At 44.0% G+C, this 20,096-nt stretch overlaps 1 protein-coding gene across 9 annotated transcripts in view; it reads left to right on the top strand.

The window, feature by feature from the left end:
* Window positions 1–7,408: 7,408 nt before the first annotated feature.
* KIDINS220 (kinase D interacting substrate 220) overlaps window positions 7,409–20,096 on the top strand; it is a 65,565-nt gene continuing 52,877 nt past the window's right edge. For 8 of the 9 annotated variants that reach the window (XM_053380948.1, XM_053380949.1, XM_053380947.1 and 5 more), the window contains exon 1: window positions 7,409–7,597. The gene's annotated coding sequence lies outside the window, so the exon portion shown is untranslated. Of the gene's footprint in view, window positions 7,598–7,707; window positions 7,831–20,096 lie in introns of those variants that run through there. The other variant, XM_053380942.1, reaches the window with a different exon arrangement.

The following is a 20,096-nucleotide window of genomic DNA, read 5'->3' as shown; positions in this document are numbered from 1 at the left end:
CGATGCATTTAAAAACAACTGTTTTATCCCTTCACTTGATGAGAGGAGTCACTGCAAAAAGACGCAAACAACCCCAACTTCCACAGCAGACCTACAATTCACTTACTGAACAGTGTGCAGTGTGTTTTGAAACATACCATGAGCAATGTGACTTTATAAATGAAATCTGGAGATTTAATAGAATCTGGCCTATCTGGAGCCTGTTCAGACATTACTTTTTATAAATGCAAGTGAAGTTATGTTACTCCCTTATCTGCAAATAGGAGAAACGATGTTATGAAAACTGGTAGCATATGAGTCTGCCAGCTCTTTCGTCCAGATTATCCTTTTTTTAGTGGTTATCTCTTTCCATGCATTTGGAAACATTGCTTTCTGTAGCACGAATACAGATGCACAGTAGATTTGGTTCCCAATACGTTTTGAGGAAACACTGTCTCCAAACCCAGCTGGTTGCATGTAATGGGACTTTGAGACCACAAAAAGCCAGACTCTGACCAAAATTTTACTCCGTGGTGAGAGAGACTCCATTTCTGATACTAGTGGTCTGATTTTTTTTTTAAAGAGGCTAACAACTCTGCACTTGCATGTCCAAAACTCGAGCCAGTTCTGATGCAGAATCGAAAGAAATGGGATTAAATGACAGGCTATGTCTGTTGCAGACTTCCAGAGAAGTTGTTTGATTGGAGTTGCACTAGGGGGCACTGTTGACCTTATCAGAATGCAGGACAGGAGCAGTGGGCAGAAGCAACCTCTTAAGAAGAATCATTGAAATGGAAAATTACTTTGGAAATGGTGAGATGTGGGGATAAGGGTCAAAGACACCAGCAGACAACAAAGCTGCAAAACAATACAATTAAAAACACACACCATGTAAGTACTTTGGGAGGAATTTCAGCATCACATACTTCCAGTTGTCACATTAAAACAAGCATTTCTGTTTGCCTGGAGGAATGATTCCCCTCTTCCTGCCATGTGGTTTTCTGGGGATTCTCCAGACCCTTCTCCACCCTGAGGAGAATCCAACTCACTTTCATGGGTCAGTGGAAACCAGACAGCACCCAATCAGAGGTGGAGCTAGCTGCTCTGGCACCCGGGGGCGGGGCCATGGGGTGGGGCGAGAATCCCAGGGGTGGGGCAAGCACCCAAGGGGGTGGAGCGAGCTGCCCATGTGCTGCTTCCTGGCCAGGGGCAGGGAGGAAGCTGCGCCGCTTTGCCAGCAGCCTTCCCTCTTCCTTTCGACAGCTTGGGGGAGGTTTCCGCCCCCAGGAAGCAGCCTGGGACCGGGGGGGGGGCCGCAATGGCGCGTCACCTGCCCCAAGCCTCTTCAAGCTGTCAAAATGAAGGGGTGAAGGGCGGCAGCAAGGTGGTGCAGCTCTGCCCCTTCCCCCGATGGCTCGGAGTAGGCTTGGGAGTCGCAGGCAGGCGGCGCGCCAAGTGTCACCCCCCTCCGTAATGACACCCAGGGTGGGCCGCCCCCACCGGCTCCCCTTCCTCCGCTCCTGCACCCAATACTGGCCCAATGTGGCTGACATTGGGAGAGGTACTGTTTTAGGTGGGACGCGGGTGGCGCTGTGGGTTAAACCACAGAGCCTAGAGCTTGCCAATCAGAAGGTCGGCAGTTTGAATCCCCACGACAGGGTGAACTCCCGTTGCTCGGTCCCTGCTCCTGCCAACCTAGCAGTTTGAAAGCACGTCAAAGTGCAAGTAGATAAATAGGTACCGTTCCGGCATGAAGGTAAACGGCGTTTCTGTACACTGCTCTGGTTCGCCAGAAGCGGCTTAGTCATGCTGGCCACATGACCCAGAAGCTGTACGCCGGCTCCCTTGGCCAGTAAAGCGAGATGAGCGCCGCAACCCCAGAGTCGGTCACGACTGGACCTAATGGTCAGGGGTCCCTTTACCTTTACCTACTGTTTTAGGTGCTATTCTATTTCCCAAGGTACTTAAAGTGTTATGAAAGTGTTGGGAGCCATCACCCTGGGATTTTTGTTATGGATTCCTCTCTTGTCACTAAACCTGATAAAAGAAAGAAAAAGTGTATACTTTTTAGATATATGTGCGATTTCTTTTAACATTCAAACTGGAACCTTCATCCGTTTCCTGCTCTTTAGTTCCATTCCTGACAAAGTAAGACTGCAGTCTGCAAAAACACTTGTTCTGAAAAACCAAGTTAGTGTTTTAAAGCACTGATAAAATCCTGTCTGTCTTTGTTAAACAAACAAGAGGCTAACCATAGCCCTGAACCTCTAATGAAAGGTGGGAAAGGAAAATTTGAAACTATGCAGCGTTTTCACAAAACACGGCACTGCAGAAATTTCACTGCAAAAGAAGCTGTCTTATATTAAGTCACACCACTAGCCCATCTAACTGATACTGACAGGCAGCAGCCAGGGATTGAACCTGGAGCTTTGTGCCTGCAAAGCAGGCTACCCACTACGGAGCTACAGTCTTCCTCCCTAAGTCCCAACACATCTTCCTCGAGGTTTGTCAAACAGAACTACAAAACAAGAAACTAAGAACAAGGTCACACGTTACAAAATGAGACTGTAGTGCTTGCTTCTCAGTTGTCATAGAAACCTAGCAGTTCTCCCAGTAATTTGGGACTGACAATGCTTGGAGAGTAACAACTGGCCTACTTGGCTTTTTCATATTAGGATTAGAGCAAATGGCAGAAAGTTTTAATAGCTGGCATGATTATTCTCTGAAGCCAGTGCTTTTGCCTTTACAAATTATGTACACAGAAGCAGCATGATATCTGGAGGGAGTTCATTGGGCCAAGGAATACAGTATGAGGACCTCCTGGATGTTCAGTGGAAAACAAACCAGATGCTAATTCTGTGTGGTTCCAGCAGAGCCGTGTCAGACTTTGTTTGTAGTTTACTTTGCTTAGCTTAAACGAAGGATGAGGATTCTGTGGCCCTTGGGTAAACACTACAACACTCATTATGCTTGACCACTGACAGCGTGGCCTGGGGCTGATTGATGTTGTAGTCCAGCAATATCTGGCGGGCCACAGGTTCCCCCACTTCTGGCGTATGGGGAGCTTGGAGCTACACATTAGTGATATTTACTTGTCCTTTGTCTTGTTGTGGACCAAAAGGAGGAAAAAAAGAGCTGTGTGAGCAATGCTGAGAGAAACTAGGCACAGAAGGGCTTAATGAAGGAAGTTATCCTTATTCTCTCCCCCCCCCCCCATTTCTACTGCCAACAAAGCAACAAGTGCTCTGGACTGTTTATAAAAAGCACAAAATATAAAAACCCCATGACACACACAAAAGTAACACAAAAGAAAGGGAGAAACTAGGAAGAGCCAACACTACAGCAGAAATAAAATGCTATGGTGAAAGGGTTTTTTTGCGGGGGGGGGAGTGTTATGGTGATGGAGCAGCCGTGGTAAATAGGGAGACAAATGAATCGTTAGGGGCAGGGATTTCCGTACCATAGATTCCACACAGTGCTGGGTGGTGCTCATTGGGACTGGTAGGGCAGAAGACAGAAAGCCCACAGTAGGTAAAGGCAGAGCCCACTAAACCTTGCCTCTTATCTTCTCTCTGCTGAGTTCTCCAACAAGCAACATGGAGAATAAGAAAGAGGAAATTGACAGTCAACAACACTCCCTGAGCTGGATATGACTAAGAAGCCAGGCAAGTCGGGGGTGGCTGAAGGCAGACTGAAGTTGGTGGGATAGTGCCCCATTTACCCTACAGCCTCTGTTGGTGCCACAACCAAAATTACCTCTTGCTGTATCCCCACAAGCCAAAGCTCAGGTGAGAAACATAATGAGGCATGAAGACCTCTTTAGATGACCTCATGAGGTATCTGTATGTCATTGTCTCAAAGGTGTATGGGAATCGTGATATACATGCACGGTCAGTTCAGCATCTTAAGGCATTTAAATATGCCTATAATAAGGCCTTGTCTGCATAAACTTGCTATCCTGACCTGATGGAAAGTTTAATCTGTCCTTGCCCCCACCACACCCCTCTGGTAACTCTATGTTCCTGTCATAGAAGGATCATGGTGCAAATCCCACACCCATTTTCCTTGGTATAAATCTCACTGGATTCAGTAGGATTTCCTTCTCAGTAGATATAGATGTCTATAGGAGTGGGTTGTTAACTGGCTGTAAGAATAATCCATCTCAGTCTAAACTTTCCTACAACTGTAGGACCAAAAGGGGCGATGCTTGCAGGCCAATCCTTAGGAAGCCCAATTCAACACTGGATTGAGCCGTGACCAGTGCACTGCAAGGGTTAGGATGTGAAGAGCACTTGGCAGCTAGCTTGTGTTCATCAGTGAACCGAATTCCCCATGAATTCAGGTTCCTTAGGAGTTTAAGAAGTGCATCTCCAATTGTTAAATCTGAATGGCAGGCTTTAGAGAATATGTCAGGTTTCTAAGTTTTCTGCTGATCGCATTAATCCTAATACATGAAAAGCCAAGCAAGCCAATTAGTCTTGAAGCATTTTCAGTCTATTCCTGGAAAAGAGCCGACAAAATAGTTGCTAGGTTTCTATGACAATTTAACAATGCTTAGATTCAGGCTCATCTTGAAATGAGTGCTAGGAAAGTCACATGACCTTAATCAACACCCTCTTTTATATTTGGCTGTTTGCCAGGTTGGAAGTCTTCCATTTCATGACATTTCCAGAATTCCATGCTGTAATGGGTATGAGTTACTCGTGCGTAAACTGGTGCTTCTCTAGGCTAATTTGCCTGGTTAAACCTTTCTGACTGCACAGCCCCTTCTCATCGTGGCTGCTTCAGTCACTAGCAGAATCCGTCAGTGGGCGTTTCTTAAACCTCTTCCAACATAAAAGCTGTTTGACACCCAGTCTCCTCCTCCTCTCACTGCGCGGGAGTCTTCTGCGCAGGGAGGGCGTGGGTAACGGAGGACCTGTGCTCTCCTCACTGATGTCCAGTGAAGAGTCCTGGAGCCCTCTCTCCGCTTCCCCCATCTGCCCCCCTTTATCCCTGGTGTTGCGCTGATTTGCTTCCCCCTCTATTGAGCCGTTTCTCCCCCTGCTGCTAGGTCCTTCGCCCGCATCATCTGGGAGCCTCCCCTTCGCCTCTCGCTCTGATGTCAGTTCCCTGACACATGCTTAGTAAAACAGCGACAAAAACCTTCTTGACCAAACTGGGCATCTATGCAGATGTGTGTAAAATTATCCCAATGTTCCCTACCTTTTTTTGGAAGGGGGAGCCGTTTCCTTAAAGGATGCCCATTTATTCTTTTCCTCCCTTTAACCCACCCTTAAAGGCATTCTCTCCAGGTAGAGTTTAAAATAAACACCTGAAAATGCTTGCTACTGTGCTGGAAAGGGCATTATACCTGGGGAGTGCACTTACAATTTCAAATTACTCACAGGAACTATTATTAGAGTTGTATATACCCTGCAGTCAAGCTCTTCCTACAACTTCTGATGGCAGCAATTAACTTTACTCTTCTCTTCACTTGTTCATAAACAGAGGACACTCCCTTCTGTAACTGTTTTATAATGTTTATGGGCTAGATTACTAGTTCCACAGGGCAGGGCAGGGTTAGTAAACCATATTTTTAAAAATAGACTAACCCTAACCACATTTACTGGCAAACAAGTGCCCCAGTGCAGAGCATAGGATGGTTTGATTTCAAAAGGCTTAGGAATCCAAAGGTCTATGCCTCTCCTCGCTAAATTCTATACTCATAGACTCCAGGTTTAATCACATTTACTCGAGAGCAAATCCCCCCATCAAATTTAAAGGGATTTCAGAATAAACCCGGTGAACATGATTGCACTTCTAACCCCTTGTTGAGTGTCCCTACAGGAAGGGCCGGCCTTCCAGAGGGCCTTCTTGGTAGTGGCTCCAACCCTGTGGATGTCAAGGAGATGAGTAACTATATAACTTTTAGAAGACAACTGAAGGCAGCCCTGTATAGGCAAGCTTTTTAAGGTTTAATGTTTTATTGTGTTTTTTATATGTGCTGGAAGCTGCCCAGAGTGGGCTGGGGCAACCCAGTCAGTTGGGAGGGGTACAAATAATAAATTATTATTATTGTTATTATTCCATGAAGCGAAATGGGAATTGGCGCCTCCTGCCCCAACCACTTCCACAGGCGGAGTGCCCTGGCTCTCGCCGAACTTAGCGGCAGCCAGGGTGGCATCTCAAAGAAAGCATCGCTGCTCGGCTTCTGTGTGTGCTGGAGAACCTCCGCCCAGTGCTGGATTAAACCCTGTGGAGGTCCCTAGGCATTCGAAATCTTGGGGGTCCCCCCACACCCCCCTGCAAATTATCTCCTAATACTTGGCTGCAATTTTCTTTCAAGACCAAATCAATATTATTTTGATCCATTGCCTCACAGAGTGGGACAGCACTGCATACAGTCATATGGCATAAACGTGTTATATGGGATATAGCTCTTAATGATAAATTAACATGTGCTGTGCCGTTAAGGTAAGATGGGGAATATGCAGGAGACATGATTTCGAGGAGATATGGAAGGTGTTTGCAGAACTTAACACTGTTATAACAGGAAAGGGGTCAAACCATCGCATAAGGTGCTGAAATTTTGGGAGGTTGGCTAGTTACAATGGAATGGTCTCAGTCAGGGCCGGATTTAAGTTCAATGAAGCCCTAAGCTACTGAAGGTAATGGGGCCCTTTATACAGTATGTCCAGCTGTCCTTTATTAACAAATTGTTGCTGTTTTTTGTGTTGAATATATGATAAATTATGGACCTAATAGGTATCTAAAGCCATTTGCACATAACAAAATATGTATTTTATTGTTGACCTTATCTTATATTTTGGAAATGTACATCCAGTTTCTCCCCCCTTTAAATTTTTTGGCAGCCTCCAAGAGAGTGGGGCCCTAAGCTATAGCTTGTTTAGCTTATATGTAAATCTGGCACTGGTCTCAGTGGTGGGGTGCACATTTTTATTCCTATTTATTTATGATTATTACTTGGTCAAAATAAAATAATAAAAGGGGGGAAAGAACTTCCCGGAATATGTGTGTGTGTATCCCTTTTCTTGCGAGGAATCCTATTAGGAATAAGGGAATTTCCATTAAAAAAAGGAAAACGTTGACAGCTATGGGGAGGTGCCACAGGGCTCTTTGTTGCACAGTAAACGGAGAGGTCGGGTCCCCCCCCCCACTCTGTGGAGCTCTTGACATGGGCGTAGCCTGGATTTTTGTTGGGGGGGGCGACAGAAACTCAGATTTATATTGATTTGTATTGATTTGCAGTGGGGGCGGGGCTTGGCAACCCAGACCCAGCCAGTCAAGCAGACCCAGCCCAGCAGAGCTCAACCCCGAGCAGAGCGCGCCTCCTGCCCCCCCCCCCGGGCGTTCAATCTCGCCGCTTTCAGGCTCGCCCGCCTCAGCCCGAGAAGGAGGAGGAGGAGGAGGAGGAGGAGGCCAGCCGCGCCCACGTGACCGCGCCGAGAACGGAGCGAGGGGCGGAGAAGGCAAGATGGCTGCTGCCGCTACTTGCGAGGAGTGGTGAAGGAGGAGGAGAAGCTCCAGACCCTCGCCGGGTTCTGAGGCGGCCCTGACGCTGCCACGACGACCCCCTTCGCCCTCTTCCTCCATCCAGGGTCTCCCGTTCTTGCTGGTAAGGGGCGTTTGATGGGCGAGGGGTCTCTGGGGGAGGGTGGTCGTGTGAACCTGTCAAAACAAAGGGAAGTAGAGCCGGCACCGCCCAGCATCCTCTTCCTCCCCCAAATCCCACCACCTCGCAGTCAGGCGGAGGAGCCATGGTGGAAGGCACGGAATAGCGGTGGTGGGGGTGGTTGTCGCTGCCCAGTTACTTTTGGAGGAGGACAGGTTGCTGCTTTAGCCTCTTCAGTATGTATTTCTTCCGCCCTCCCCCCCCCTTCCTCGATGACGTCCCCGAACGTGTGAATGTTTGGGACGCGTGTCTGGGTGGGTTCTTCTCTTCAGTCCCCGCTTGTTTGCGGTGTCAGTCAAAACCCCGCGAGTTGGCGTTGTCTTGGGGGTGAGAAATTGTAGGAAAAGGGGGTCGCTGTGTTAGGCTGAAATCCTGCACTCGTTTACTTGTACTCAGTGGGGTTTATTTCTTTACCTTTTCCCCCTTTTATTTCTTAGTAGTTCTGCGTGTGGGTTGTGCTGTGTCACAGAAAACACACCCGTCTTTTGTGTGCCTGAAAGTCTAACCAGTGTAAATCTCCCCATTTAGCCTTTAAGGAGCCACTGTTTTTTGTTTTTTCCTAGTGGGAATGAGTAATTTGGTTTTCGCCTAAGGAAACAAAACAGACAAGTAATCCCATCTACCATGGGATATCTTGTAAACCTGTGTAAAAGCAACAGTCTCAGATTTAACTGTGTGTGTGTCCTTGCATGCATACCCATAAGCAATACCTATTGACTTAAATGAGCCTTACTTCCAGGTAAGTTTATTTCTTTGCTGCTTTATTGTAGCCTTGTCAGCCTTACAGATTTTGGTGCAATACTTGAAGGACATCTTGAAGCTTATTGTCAAAGGAGACGCTGTCTAAGGATGGTTGATGGCTGAATTTTGTTAGCATTGTTATCTTAACATTTTTTAAAAATCAGAGAATAGAATTCATACTATTGGCTGTGTGCTAGGTGCTGTGCAGACACAGTGTCTAGTTGATTTGTAGTTTTAAGAAATGCAAGAATGAAAGTGAATGGAGAAATGGCTGGAAGCCTTCCAGGTTTTATATGTGCCCTAAGAACAGAATGGCTTTTTTTTAAGAACATGAAAAAGTGGAATTTCAAAAACAGCACATGGTAAGTATGAGCAATAATGGTTGCCAGCTCCAGTTAAGTATGTGGTGTCTGAATGGTATTACATTATTCGTGTGAGTGGGTGGAAGGATATATTGTGATCAAAAATATTATAACTGATTGTGATTATAGTAATTCCTTTATTTTTAACTTTTATTTTCATTCAGTTAGCTATTTATTTCATTTTCTTGTAACAGGAGAATAACTGGAGAATATTTACTGAATTACAGTTGTAGAGGAATTAATGTGTTGAGGGGTGGGAAATCCAAGAAAAGGGAAGCAACAGTGTTCTATAAGAATTTGTGAAAACAAATGATTAAGAATGAAGAGTAGCATTAATTATTTTGAAAGTGGTGAACCTGCTTATTATTTCTATATTTGACTGGGGAATCATTATATAGGGTTTTCTGAGATGAATACATCCAGTGTTTAAAATCTAAATGTTCCTGAGGTTATTAATAATTATGCAGTGTTTTTTAACTGTCTGGTGTTGGCCTCTTCATATTCACTTATTTATACAGTGGGACGCGGGTGGCGCTGTGGGTAAAAGCCTCAGCGCCTAGGGCTTGCCGATCGAATCCCCGCGGCGGGGTGCGCTCCCATTGCTCGGTCCCAGCGCCTGCCAACCTAGCAGTTCGAAAGCACCCCCAGGTGCAAGTAGATAAATAGGGACCGCTTACTGGGGGGAAGGTAAACAGCGTTTCCGTGTGCTGCGCTGGCTCGCCAGATGCAGCTTTGTCACGCTGGCCACGTGACCCGGAAGTGTCTCCGGACAGCGCTGGCCCCTGGCCTCTTAAGTGAGATAGGCGCACAACCCCAGAGTCTGTCAAGACTGGCCCATACGGGCAGGGGTACCTTTACCTTTACCTCAGGTTACATACACTTCAGGTTACAGACTCCGCTAACCCAGAAATAGTACCTCGGGTTAAGAACTTTGCTTCAGGATGAGAACAGAAATCGCATGGCGGGGGCGTGGCAGCAGTGGGAAGCCCCATTAGCTAAAGTGGTGCTTCAGGTTAAGAACAGTTTCAGGTTAAGAACGGACCTCCGGAACGAATTAAGTACGTAACCAGAGATACCACTGTACGTATCTGAAGAATCTTTATCCTTCTCTGACCAAAAAAGATCCCCAGAGTAGCTGTTCGCTAATGAGATGTGCCTGGTGCTAAAATTAATATTTTTTTGGCTTTAGGCGAAGACTTTTCTCTCCTCCTAGGCATTTGACACTTAACCTGCTGGGTGTTTAAATTGGTCTGGCTTCTGCTAGTTAGTTGCAGAAAAAGTGGTTGGTTGTTGTTGCGTGTGTTTTTAATTCTTATATATTGGGTTTTTTATATCAGGTGGCTATAAAATAGTACAAATAATAAATAATAATTAGAGATCCAAAGGGAGACAGTCCTTGTCCTCAGACTTACAGTCCAAAACAGGGGAGGGCTGGAGGGGAGGAGGAAAAAGTCAACCTAGGCCCCAGGTATTAGTTACAAACTCATAGAACGAACAGCTCGGATTGGAACTATTTTAGAGAGATGACGAGCCACAGGTTTCTGCGCTCTGAGTTGGGCTAATAGTGGCCCTGCTTTCACTCCCTCTCCTATAGTTCGATGAAATAGCTTTTGCCAGGTAACAATTCATGGAGGGAGGAATATAACTGAATGCATTACAAATGATTGTGTTGTACCTGTATAGTGTTCTTACTAATGGCACCTGTTGTGTGTCTGTGCTAGGTCTGTTTGTAGCCTTGCAGATCAGTGAGTGATTGTGTACATCATGGGTAGGCAAACTAAGGGCCGGGGGTTGATCCGGCCAAATCACCTTCTAAATCTGGCCCGCGCACGGTCCGGGAATCAATGTGCATTTACTTGAGTACAATGTGCCCTTTTATTTAAAATGCATCTCTGGGTTATTTGTAGGGCCTGCCTGGTGTTTTTACATGAGTAGAATGTGCCCTTTTATTTAAAATACATCTCTGGGTTATTTGTGGTATTTATTTTAAATATTTCTAAACCACCCAATAACAGTTTCTCTGCGCCAGTGGTGTCACTTAGTTAGTAGTTAGTCAAGTAGTGTAGAAATGAATTTCATGGAAGATGGAAATGGGCATGGCACATGCTGGCCCACCCCACCTCCTTGTGTAGATCAGAGTTTGAACATGGAGAGAAAAGGCTTAACCTCTCTCCCCACTCTTGCATATAGGGCCTGAATGTGGAAATACTCAAGTTATGGTAAGCGTGTGGCCTCTCCTGTGTTTCCTACAGTGTTTGACTAACTGCCCAGGTCATCTAAGGCAGTTTTAATATATTTGTATTGGGTAGTCTGAATATACTACTGCTGGGTGAAGCTGCCATCGTGGTCTTGATATATCACCCAAGCCTAGTACTATATATCCTAATGAATAAAGAAATTAACACCTTAGAAATGTGTTTCATAGAGTGCATTTCCTCTTTTTGAGCTAGGTATAAGTGTTGCTAACACAGGAGAAGAATTGGAATGGGTGTTCCAGCCATTACAGGTTTGGGATTTCTGTTGAGGGAGGCGCTGATTTAAGCTTTGGGTGTGAAAACTGTATCTGCTGCTGCTGCAAACCATCCTAGATAGGACAAAATCAGATGATGCTTTGACTTGTGGTAAGACTTTGTCATCAAGCAGTGATAGGAAAATTATGAGCTTTCTCCTAGTCAGAAGCAGAAATCCTAACAATAGCACTTCCTTTTGAACTATGACACACACACACACACACACACACACACACACACAGTCACACTGACCCATCACCCGCAAATCCTAATGAAGAGCATGTACAACACCTCTTTGTGAACCCTGCTAAAACGTCCTTAGCATTCCTGAAGCTTCTGGGGTGGTGTGATGGCACTAATGTTTTGAAAATTGGAGATAAGTATCCATTCTGCATATTGCAGAGAGATGACTGCAGAATCTGCAGTTGGATCTGATAGATTGTAAATGGATCTGAACAGCAGGTATCACCCAGGCCTAACTGGTATTGTCTGCCTCTGTCCTAGACCTAGACCTAGTTTTTAGTTGTCTTTCTTTCTTTCTTTTTTTTTTTGCCGGTCTACCTGAGTGTTTTCTTTCTTTTTTAAATTGAATTTAATTCATTATAAAACAAAGACAACATATAAAACATAAATACAGAGGAAAAAATACATAAGACAAAAAAAAAAGAAATAATAAGAAAAAGAAAAAAGAGAAAAAATAAAAAAAGAGAAAAAACATCACCTGACATAAGACATCAACAAATTAACTTACATTAACTCACACAACACTAAATTGACTTCCCTTCATCTCAGTTTCGGAATGTGTTAAAAAATTTTCTATCTACAGTTTCTTTTCCTCAAAAAACTCTTTGCGTCACAAGCGTTATGTCACACCTACTGTGATTTTTAGATTTTTTACCTCTGTTTCCATGTATACCATAAATTTATTCCATTAGTTGTTAAACTTTATGCCTTTTTAGTTTCTTATTTTCTGTGTCATTTTTGCCAATTCTAAATAATCAAATAGTTTAGATTGCCACTCGTTTATAGTTGGGATTTTTGATGTCTTCCAATTCTGCGCTATTAAAGTTCTAGCAGCCACTGTTGCATACTGAAAAAGTGTTTGGTCTTCCTTTTTGATTTCCTCTCCAATTATCCCCAGCAGAAAAGCCTCGGGTTTTTTTATGAAGGTGTATTTAAGGACTTTTTTTAGTTCATTAGTTGTGTTTCTGCAAGAATAGCTCTTGCTGTCTCATCCCTTGGCTGTTTCTGTAGTTGTTGGTATAACACTTATCCCTGTTTTCAGTCCATATATAGTTACTGATTTCTAATATTTTTGTACAGTGGTGCCTCGCAAGACGAAATTAATTCGTTCTGCGAGTTTTTTCGTCTTGCGAATTTTTCGTCTTGCGAAGCACGGTTTCAAAAGAAGTTTTGGAAAAGCTTCAAAAATCACCAAAGGTGCAACTGCACCTCTTCAAGCAATGCACCCTGGGTATTAACGGTTTTAAGAAAAAGGAAACAAACTTGCAAGACGTTTTCGTCTTGCAAAGCAAGCCCATAGGGAAATTCGTCTTGCGAAGCAACTCAAAAAACCAAAAACCCTTTCGTCTTGCGAGTTTTTCCTCTTGCGAGGCATTCATCTTGCGAGGTACCACTGTACTTGGAAGTTTCAGTTGCACTTTCAAGAAGTTTCTCTTTAGTCTTTAAGGTGCAACAATACTGATTTTTGTTTTTGCTGCAATAGGTTAACATGGCTACCCGTCTCGAAATGGTTAGAAATGAGTTTGTGTGGCCATGGTAGATGTTCATGTGTAGCATATGACTTGCAGTAATTGACAGATGGAAACACAACAGACCATAGTGCAGAAACTTCCTTTGATGTGCAGCAGTATGTAAATCTCTTTAAGAGTTTTCTAGGAAGTTGCATAGTAGACTGTTTACATGACAATTTTTAGAAACTGTTAATTATGAATAAGGCAAGCAGAATATGGCAATTACTTGGAATAGCATGGTTAAGAAGTAAGTGTTACTGTTGAGAGCTATTATCTTTCAACCTTTTCCATCTGTCTTAACGGCAAGTTAGATTACTGTGAAATTCTTCTGTAAAGGGAGTGCAATATGTAACCATGCCAAAATCTGTTCCATATTCTATTATTCCAAGCTTATAACATACAGTATTAATATTTCACAGTCAGTTAATACTAAGATTCATTGTAAATTTCAAAGGAAATCTAGAATAACTGAAAGTGCAATCCTGTGTATATCTACTTGGAAGTCAGTCCCATTCATTTTAGTGGGACTTGCTTCCAGCCAGGTAAATGGGTATAGGACTGCAGTGTGAAACTATGACTTTCAAAAGCCTCCTCCATCTGAGTTATTGGAGGTGGGGAAATCCTGGTATTTAAGTTGGCTGATAAGTTTGGAAATATCTACAGTAGTACAAAAACATTATAAAGTGCAGTATGGTCAAATCTGTATCCATATATGCAATCTTTTTATGTGAAAATTTGTTAAAAATACCCCCCCTGCAACAAGTCTATAAAAGTCAAAAATTAACTTACTTCACCATTGCATATATGTGGCTGAGGGCAACATATGTTGATGACACTTCCTGGACTTATATGTGGGTTGCTTTTATGTGGAACTGTCTGCTGACAAATGCTTTTATGTGGAACTGTCTGCTGACAAATGCCGGCTCCCTCGGTCTGTAAAGCAATATGAGCGCCGCAACCCTAGAGTTGTCTGCGACTGGACTTAACTGTCAGGGATCCTTTACCTTTACCTTTTTAAGGCAACATAAACATGCTGTAAATAATTTTTTTCAAAAGCATTTTACTTCCCCCTTTTTATTTAAAGAAAATTGGTACAATGCTCTTGATATTACATAGGTTTAGCCTGTATATTGAATCTCAGGCAGTTGTGAATGTTGCCATTTCAAAACATATATGCTCTGTGTGATTCTTTCAGGAATTTGTTTTTGGCTTCACTGATGTGTTTGTGTTTTAATGGTGATTGTTTGCTTCCAGTTGCTTGGAATATTAACTTCATCACCATTGCCTTGTTACATTTTGTCTATTCTAGCAAGCCCCCACTACCATTGTACAACATTTTTTTTGCGTATAATAGTGACTGGCCGCATGCCTCAGTGTCTGCAGCTGGAGAGGAGAAAGCTGCTAAGAGTAGTTGCCAGGACTAAATTACATGGTATGGAAGTAGAGAAAGAAAGCATCCTTGAAAGTCATTAATTTACTGCATGTTTACTCACTTGTTTGTTTCTTGTTCACCTCTTCCGTATGTTGATTTGGGCTGCCCCTTTCTCCATTCTGTCACTTTATTGGCTCTAGTCATTAGAACTAGCTTGGCTATCTCCTTGCTGCTGTTTGCAGAATCATTGTTTTATAACCTGTTAGGGATAGGCAGTATGTGGATCGAGAACTCCCAGAAGTGCAAGCTGGATTTAGAAGAGGCAGAGGAACCAGAGACCAAATTGCAAACATGCGCTGGTTTATGGAAAAAGCTAGAGAGTTCCGGAAAGACATCTACTTCTGCTTCATTGACTATGCAAAAGCCTTTGACTGTGTCGACCACAGCAAACTATGGCAAGTTCTTAAAGAAATGGGAGTGCCTGATCACCTCATCTGTCTCCTGAGAAATCTCTATGTGGGACAAGAAGCTACAGTTAGAACTGGATATGGAACAACTGATTGGTTCAAAATTGGGAAAGGAGTACGACAAGGCTGTATTTTGTCTCCCTGCTTTTTTAATTTATATGCAGAATACATCATGCGAAAGGCTGGGCTGGATGAATCCCAAGCTGGAATTAAGATTGCCGGAAGAAATATCAACAACCTCAGATATGCAGATGACACAACCTTGATGGCAGAAAGTGAGGAGGAATTAAAGAACCTTTTAATGAGGGTGAAAGAGGAGAGCGCAAAATATGGTCTGAAGCTCAACATCAAAAAAACGAAGATCATGGCCACTGGTCCCATCACCTCCTGGCAAATAGAAGGGGAAGAAATGGAGGCAGTGAGAGATTTTACTTTCTTGGGCTCCATGATCACTGCAGATGGTGACAGCAGCCACGAAATTAAAAGACGCCTGCTTCTTGGGAGAAGGGCAATGACAGGCCTAGACAGCATCTTGAGAAGTAGAGACGTCACCTTGCCAACAAAGGTCCGTATAGTTAAAGCCATGGTTTTCCCAGTAGTGATGTATGGAAGTGAGAGCTGGACCATAAAGAAGGCTGATCGCCGAAGAATTGATGCTTTTGATTTATGGTGCTGGAGAAGACTCTTGAGAGTCCCATGAACTGCAAGAAGATCAAACGCATCCATTCTTAAGGAAACCAGCCCTGAGTGCTCACTGGAAGGACAGATCCTGAAGCTGAGGCTCCAGTATTTTGGCCACCTCATGAGAAGAGAAGACTCCCTGGAAAAGACCCTGATGTTGGGAAAGATGGAGGGCACAAGGAGAAGGGGGCGACAGAGGACGAGATGGTTGGATAGTGTTTTCGAGGTTACCAGCATGAGTTTGACCAAACTGCGGGAGGTAGTGGAGGACAGAGGTGCCTGGCGTGCTCTGGTCCATGGGGTCACGAAGAGTCGGACACAACTAAACGACTAAACAACAACAACAAAGGGATAGGCACAGGAGGTATGATAATGGCATATGAGGGTTTGTTACATATCTCTGGTAACTGGGCCTATTCAAGTGGCTTTGCTTATCCTTAAAAGTCGGAAAGGGTTGGAGGCTGTATTTTGATCTAATTCTTGTACAGTTGGGTTGTACCTTGAAAGTCGAACGGAATCCATTCCAAAAGACTGTTTGACTTCCAAAACGTTCAGAAACAAAAGTGCAGCTTCTGATGGGCTGCAGGAAGCTCCTGCAGCCAATCGGAAGCCACGGAAGCCCTGTCGGATTTTCGGCTTCCAAAAATAGTTCACAAACCGGAACAGTCACTTCCAGGTTTGTGGCGTTCAGGAGCCAAAACATTCAAGAACTAAGCTGTTCAAAAACCAAGGTACGACTGTATTATGAAAATAATTTATATTAATAATAATGTTTTTGGGGAGAGCATCTGGGATAGCCTCACTGATGGTGGGGAGCAGAAAGATAGATGGCATGAGGAATGAGATGAGAGTTCATTTTCCACTTTGAGTTACTGCTTGAGGTGTGCTACTGCTTACCTTGGTCGACCAGGTGAGCAGCAAACTGCATGGCTGATAAAGATATTATGTGCTCCACTGGTTCACTTCAGTTGTCCATTTAACCAGAAGTAGCAAGTTTAACAGGCCAAAGATAATATTTTACCTTAACATGGCTAATTTACTGAGAATAGGCTAGAGACCAAATATGACTACCTGAACATGCTAACATGCAATAGGTGGGTTGTTGTTTTTCCACTCCGTATGAAGTTGGAGACCTATGGGGAGTGTTAAGAGCACACAAAGGCTCAAAGCTTTTATGACTGAAGAATCTGTTAAGGCCATCTCTAGGGCTCAGGCTTATCCCACAAAGCAGTGAGACTTCTCTGTCTTAGACAGGAAGTGCAAAGTTACAAACACCAGCTTACCTCAAATGCTGCCTCAGCAGCTGGACTTTCTGCCCTTCAGGCTTCTGTTTTCATTCACCTGTACCATATTGCCTTTTAGGGTCAGCAATCTAAAGATTGGGGCACTTCTAATGCATCACCGAATGCTTTTACTCACATGTAAAAAATCAGTAAGATGTGTTGTCAACCTTAGCTCCTTGTTTCTCTACAGATGGCAACATGTATGGCTGATAAAACCCCACAGGGTGCACACATCGGTCTCTTACATATGCACCACATTTGATGTGCCCTTAAGCGACTTACTTTTTTTTTTTGCAGGGGGGACTATCTATCCTAACAGACTGTTGAAGGCAACATTATTTCCACATTACTGTAGCATCAGTCGCTTGTGGTTTATATTGAAGTTGCAGAGTAAAGCAAGCGACATTAAAGAGAGTTCTTTGCCGACTCAGCAGCTAAGTTATCACAGGAGTTTGAAATGTGCAAAATGCATTTATAGCAAAGCAGCAATTGCGTCTTACTTTTAAGCAGTATATATGCTGGAAGCATAGGTAGCAAGCTTCCAGAAACCACATTCAGATCAAGGCTTGGTAGTGTAATTAGGGGAAAGTTGACCCAGGTATCCAATCTGAACAGGAGTGCAAAATTGGTGAAATTATGTGATGTTTTCTGCTCTGTTTAGGATAGCTAGAAATGTTTTCAAAGCAGTAGGTAGCAGCTTTGTAAGAAGGAGCCAGTGCTTTTCAAGGGCTGTGAATCCAGTTTTTACTGACAATTTCAGATGAAATATATGATTTATCTCTCAAATTGTTGTGTAAAAATTTGTATGGTGCTTGGTTGTGCTTGGGTGTGGTAAAGGTAAAAGTAAAGGTACCCCTGCCCGTACGGGCCAGTCGTGTCCGACTCTAGGGTTGTGTGCCCATCTCACTTAAGAGGCCGGGGGCCAGCGCTGTCCGCAGACACTTCCGGGTCACGTGGCAGCGTGACGAAGCTGCTCTGGTGAGCCAGCACCAGCGCAGCACACGGATACGCCATTTACCTTCCCACTAGAAAGCGGTACCTATTTATCTACTTGCACTTCGGGGTGCTTTCGAACTGCTAGGTGGGCAGGAGCTGGGACCAAACGATGGGAGCTCACCCCGCTGCGGGGATTCGAACCGCTGACCATACGATCGGCAAGTCCTAGGCACTGAGGTTTTACCCACAGCGCCACCCGCGTCCCCTGCTTGGGTGTGGTAGGACATAGAATAGAGGGACCTGACCTAGTTGTGGAAGTTAGTTATTGCTGCTCATCTCAACTGTTATGTGCATACTGGATAACTGAGAATATATGACCCGATAGATGTCATGTAGGAAGATCCATTGTATTCTGGGGAAGGTGTGTTAATTTTTTTATAGTTGTTGTAAGTTACGTGCATGACAGAAATTGCAGATGGAATAAATTATTTTACAAACCAAGTTGCTAATCAAAAATTTACCTCAAAATAATTTGTAATATAAATTATGGTTCTTTTCAGCAAATTTCCTACTTTTATGATTATGTCTCTAATGCACTGCCAATTTTATTAGACAAATTACCTCCATAGCTCCAAACGGCCATTCTCTCCTAGGTTTCTACTTTGCTTGCAAATGTGAGGCTTGCAACCATGAATAAATAAATACAGAACAGGCTCATATAAGTTTACAGCAATTAGTAATCTTAAACAGGTAAGATGGCAGGTCAGAGATCCTGGGTTTATATTAACTTCAGTCATCAATGGTTTTGATGCTGCTTTTAAAGGAGGAAAACTAAGAAAGTAACATACCTCTGTAATCTGTATGGTGTAATATGCATAGTTCAACATTGCCCTGAAAACTGGTTATTTCAGTTTGTTATAAAAATCAGTTTCTCCCCAAATTTGATCATCTGTGCTTTTCCTCCTTTAGTTGTAGAATGTTAGCAGAATTGTAGTCCATGTATTATTTTTTTTACTTTGCTAATAATGGTACAGTTGGAGACATTCTAAGAGGAAGCAAATCTTATTTTAGCTGATTTCGGGTAGCTCACTTAAGCTTGTCTTCTAGAATAAAGGTAAAGGTAAAGGTACCCCTGCCCGTACGGGCCAGTCTTGACAGACTCTGGGGTTGTGCGCCCATCTCACTCAAGAGGCCGGGGGCCAGCGCTGTCCGGAGACACTTCCGGGTCACGTGGCCAGCGTGGCAAAGCTGCATCTGGCGAGCCAGCGCAGCACACGGAACGCTGTTTACCTTCCCGCTGATAAGCGGTCCCTATTTATCTACTTGCACCCAGGGGTGCTTTCGAACTGCTAGGTTGGCAGGCGCTGGGACCGAGCAACGGGAGCGCACCCCGCCGCGGGGATTCGAACCGCCGACCTTTCAATCGGCAAGCCCTAGGCGCTGAGGCTTTTACCCACAGCGCCACCCGCGTCCCGCCGTCTTCTAGAATAGTTTATTTTAAATATCCCAGAGTAGCCAAGAGAGTAGTATAATGTTTCAGTGCAGTTCATTATTATACCCTTATTCCAGCCTTGTTGACAGTAGTTTACAGAAACTCTGCAGTGTGGTCCATAGTTAATATTGCCGATGATGTAGGGCTGAGACTGGTTTAGATTCCTGTTCATATGCACATGCCATGCGTGAACACACACACTTCTCAGGTTGCAGTAAATTGCCCCCTGTGACCTCCTTCCAGGCTAAATCAAGCAACTCAGCTGCATGCAGAAAAGTTTGATTCCTTTAACTTGTATGCAGACCAGTTTCACTTTAAAATGATCAAAAAATGGGAGTGGGAAATATATATGAAGTAGGACCCAGGTAAGAGCAGAGATTCCTGCATTTGGTGCTAGCTTTTGTTTTTCCAGCCTCCTGAGCTACAACGGGAGGCTACTGATTCACGCCATCGATAGGCTGCATCATTATTTTGCAGGTCCTCGCTTGGAACTCATTCTGGGTACTGATCCTAGTGTAGCTGAAACATGCAAAAGAGGGAGGTATTGGAAGGCTTGGGAGAACTACAGGATTATTTACAGGAATATAAAAGATATTGGTGGGAAAAGTGTAAGGTGGAAAACCATTGAGGACTCAGTGGGTACAGAATCCAGACTGAGCAGAAGGAGAGGGGGGAAAGGAAAACAGGGTGGGGAGGTGGCAGAGAGAGGATGTAGAGTCCAGGGAAACCTGAATAGGAATGTTCTGCACTGCAACATTTTATGGTAGGTCACATTGACTAAGTTCCATTTTAAGGTGATTTCCCAATTTAAATCAGTACTGCCCTGGATAAGGTTTAAGCAGCC

This window comes from Podarcis raffonei, chromosome 3 (genome assembly GCF_027172205.1).
Source record: "Podarcis raffonei isolate rPodRaf1 chromosome 3, rPodRaf1.pri, whole genome shotgun sequence".
NCBI classification, from domain to species: Eukaryota; Metazoa; Chordata; class Lepidosauria; order Squamata; family Lacertidae; genus Podarcis; species Podarcis raffonei.
Note: the sequence above shows the minus strand (reverse complement) of the source record. Positions and strands in the feature narration are given on the sequence as shown.